Genomic DNA, 4,472 nt, shown 5'->3' on the forward strand with positions numbered 1-4,472 from the left:
TAACCTAGCGGGGCGGGTAACCTAGCTTTCTGGCGGTCCAGGCCATCGCAGATCTTGTTCTGGTAGTGTTGCTCGTCGTGATATACAAAGTGATCACGCGGGCTAAAGTGGGTTTCTTCTTTCTAGGGTTAACCTAGTGTCGGTTGCCGTCGGTTGTGTGCACGACGGATCCGTTATTTGATGCGGCGGCTTAACTAGGTATCCGGCGATCCAAAGTAATCACGACTGGTGCCGTGGGCTAGGAATCCGGCGGCGCATGTTATCACGGGTAGTGCAGCTTCTCGTGATCCAAAGTGATCACGTACTGGATTCGTGGGACGTACCTTAACGCCGCTCGGTGTGGAGAGGGGGAGGATCCATGGCTGATCAGAGGTCGTTGGCGTCGGTTGTGTGCACGATCTGAACACCCTCAGTTGGGGCGCTCTCCGGTTGGGGTAGTTTATTTAACACACTTGATCGTGCGCTAGGTGTTGTATATGTCAGCATTGATAATGTTTGCACATGCGATGATACATATTAATTGTTGTAGGAAATGGCGGACGATGAGTTAACTGATATGATGTATGACATGGAGTTTGGAGAAGTGATGAAAGACTGGATAGAAGATTGGTCAGATGATGAAAATTCAGATCGTGGAGATAGGTCAGAGAATGGGAACGTATTGGAAGATCTTAATATGAGTCGCATTATCATGTTGTAATTTTTTGGTGGCATCCGACAATATTATATTTTGAAAATTTATAGATGGATGAACATGATGGTGGTCAGGAAAACAATGAGCATGATGATGGTGAGGAAAACAACTCGGAGATCTCGAATGAGGATTACATTAGTCAGGTATGGAAGTGGAATTTTTTGTTGGCATTCATGCAAGTTGAATAAATCCAGGAATATTATATTATAAGTACTTATGTATTTGTGTTATATTTTTCAGCTCATTTCCGAATGTCATAATGCGTACGACTATTACGGTGAATCCGACGCGGAGACAGGCCTTGATGTCGAATCATTAGCTGCACCTGATTCTGGGGAGTCGCAATCGTCGGTCATCATGAGTGAGGTATGTATGTGATGAATGTTGTATGGAAGTAATGTTATACCATAGAAAACTGTTTTCATGGCTATGTTATGATTGTCTAGGTGACAGAAGTTGAGGGGAAAAAGAATGTCCAAGATACTGCTAGTGCAGATGATAAGAGGGATATGTTCATGCAGATAATACAAAAGACTTCTACGTCTCATGAGGCTGCGTATGATTTCTACAACAGCTATGCTAGAGAAAATGGTTTCAGCATTAGAAAGAATAGGGTCAGGTATACCAAAACCGAGTCACGTCATATGCGTTATAGGCGGTTTGTTTGTTCCAGACAAGGAAAACGTGATAGCAGGTTGCTAACCGAGGAAGGACACAGCCATAGGCTCAGACCCGAGACACGCTGCCACTGCGAAGCGCACCTGACCATGAAGCTTGACCAAAAGCATGGGGTTTGGTATGTTGATAGTTTTGAGGACAAGCATAGCCATATCTTGGCAGGACCGGACGAGGTACCTTTTCTTTGGTCCCACAGAAAAATCAAAGAGTACCAGAGAGCTGAGATACTGTCCATGGGAGCTGCAGGGATTAGAATTCACGACATGATGGATTCGTTCATCAGCAAACATGTATGGTATGACGGTGTTGGTTTTACCAGGCGTGAAATATACAACCTTTGTGCCAGGGAGAAGAGGAAGCTGCTTTCAAAAGGTGATGCTGCCACAGTCATAGGCATCATGGCCAGTAGGAAACAGAGGGATCCTAACTTCTTTTTCGAGTACAAGCTAGACAAGAAAGGACATATGAATAGGATGTTCTGGTGTGACTCCCAGTCTCATCATGACTATGAGGACTTCGGCGACGTGCTTGTATTTGAGAGCACGTACAAGATGAACCGGTATGGTATGCCATTCATACCCTTTGTTGGTCTTAACCATCACCGGAAGACCACTGTTTTTGCTTGTGCCATAGTTTTGGACGAGACCGAAGAGACATATGTGTGGCTGCTGGAGACTTTTTTGAGGTCCATGTGTCAAAAGATGCCGAAGAGTGTTATCACGGACGCCGACGCTGCGATGATCAAGGCAATTCGCCAAGTCTTGCCAGACGTGTGGCACCGTATATGTACGTGGCATATAGAAAAAATATGAAGATTCACCTCAGTCACAAGTCCTTGAAGGAGTTCCGAACTCTTATGTACTACAGCACGTCCACGGCCACGTTTGAGGACAGATGGCACGCATTTTCCAAAAGATGGCAGTCGGAAAAAACAGTAACATGGTTGAGACGGATGTATAAGAAGAGGAGACTGTGGGCCACGGCTTATCTGACAGAGGGTTTTTGGCTTGGCATGAAAAGCAACCAGAGGAGTGAAAGTCTAAACTCATGCCTTCACCTCCACCTAGACGGTGAAATGACCCTGGTGGATATGATTTTGCACTATGAGAATGCCGTTGTACGTATCCGTGAGAATGAGGCACGAGATGATTGCACGGCCTCACAGCGTGTACCGGTGGCAGTTAATAGCTCGGGGGAACTTGAGATAGCTGCTTCTCACGTCTTCACTCCAGCAAACTTCTATATGTTGCAAGCTGATCTTAGGAAAATTGGCGGCATGGAGATTGTAGAAATAAAGCTTGGAGACGGATCACAGCAGTACATCGTGGCCTGGAAGAATAACCGGAAGAGCCGTTTTTGGGTGGAGTACACTCCAGTAAATTCCGCAGAAACTATAAGGTGCAGCTGCAGAAGAATGATCCGAAAGGGTCTACCTTGCAAGCACATATTCCATGTACTGAAGTACTTGAATATATCTGAAATACCAAAGTGTTTAGTTCTTGTGCGGTTCACGAAAGACGCAAGGTTGGGACTGCCCGCGAGGCACACAAGTGATCTGTTGGGATTTGGATGGACTGGAGCAGCTGAAAGAATGAAATATAGCCAGGTCAGTGTGTTGGCTTCAAAAGCTATGCATGCAGCATGCAAACACCCAGCTTTATGGGATCAGTTACAGGAGAGTTTGAAGACCGTGATAGCTAAGAGCCATGAGTATGATCAGCTAAAGGAAAATTTGAGTAAGAAAACGGCTGATCTTAGTACTTGTGCAATTGAATATGTAGACGATGGTGAAGGCAACATAGTTGAAGTTCAAGATCCTATTAAAGTATCAACGAAAGGTGCAACTAAGGTAGATGAGAACTGCCCTATGTCGAAAAATGGTAGGCCACTTTCGTACGACGAGATCAGAATCAGGTGCGGTGCATGCAAATTGCTAGGGCACACTAAACGCAGCAAGAAATGCAAACTAAATAAGAAGTAAGTTTTTGTACGCATTGTAGGTTATAATTGTTTTTAATTTGTCATTCATTAACTTATCATGTTATCGTGTGCAGAAGCGTGGTGGGCGAAGAAGAGTAGAACAGTTGCTAGAGTTATGTTAGGATGAATCCAGTGATCTAATAGTGAGGTGTTTACAATGTGTTACTGCATACATGATACATGATATATAATATTGCAAGAGGCCAGTACCTTGAGATAGTGCTTGTAGCATATATGGACTAAACAGGAGGCGGTCACTAGGGAATTTAATCATGGAAAATGGATAGCATTTTAGCCATTGTAATGATGTCATCTTTTGTGTTGTCCACTCAAATTATATTATATTAGAAAACTAGACGATACCCGGCATGTTGTTGCGGGAATATTTTGCAATATATTCATAGAGAAATGGTTACATGTAACATGTATATGTTGTTGCGGGAATCTTTTGTTTGCATGTTGTAGTGGACCTTTCTCCATACATGTTGAATGACGAGGTGGCAAACTTGCATGTTAAGAGAAATAGGTTAGTGGTGGCTAGTTGTTTAGATATAGAAGATGTAATTATGTGTGGTAATAATTAATTTTTTTTCACTCCTTTGGTTCAGCACCATTTAGATATGGAAGATACCAGCTCAGGTCTATAGTATAGGCTTCGTACCAAAAACCCACCATTTTTACCTCATAAAGAAAAGAAAAACCCACCATTTTAGGGCTTGTAGTGTAACTCGGGCCGCTTGTCGCGATGACGTGGAAGGGGGGTGACGGATGCCGTTAGACGGCGCGACACACGGCCGCTCCCGTTGCCGAGCCCATTTAACAATATTTATTTTGATTACAGCCCGTTTAAATGGGCCGCGCTAGCCACCTGGTCGGGGCGGTTCTTCCCTTGCGATCTCCACACGCGTTCTATCTATCCACTGCGACCGCCGCCGCCGCCGCCACCGATCCACGTCTTGCCGACGGTCACGTTACGCCATGGTTTCGTGGAGCGACGAGTCGAGCTCTTCTTCAGATGGCGAATCCGTGACTAGCCTGCAGGTACGCTCCTACTATATAATCTCCAGATAGTGCTAGGCTTAGGGTTAGGGTTCTTCATTTCCGGTATTTAACGCAAGGC

The 4,472-nt window shown here is 44.7% G+C and overlaps 1 pseudogene; it reads left to right on the forward strand.

The window, feature by feature from the left end:
• Nucleotides 1-744: 744 nt before the first annotated feature.
• Nucleotides 745-3,353, forward strand: LOC125522313 (protein FAR1-RELATED SEQUENCE 5-like; annotated as a pseudogene).
• Nucleotides 3,354-4,472: the final 1,119 nt, after the last annotated feature.

The sequence above is a fragment of the Triticum urartu genome, chromosome 1A, assembly GCF_056163025.1.
Source record: "Triticum urartu cultivar PI428250 chromosome 1A, HENAU_Tu73, whole genome shotgun sequence".
Lineage (NCBI taxonomy): Eukaryota > Viridiplantae > Streptophyta > Magnoliopsida > Poales > Poaceae > Triticum > Triticum urartu.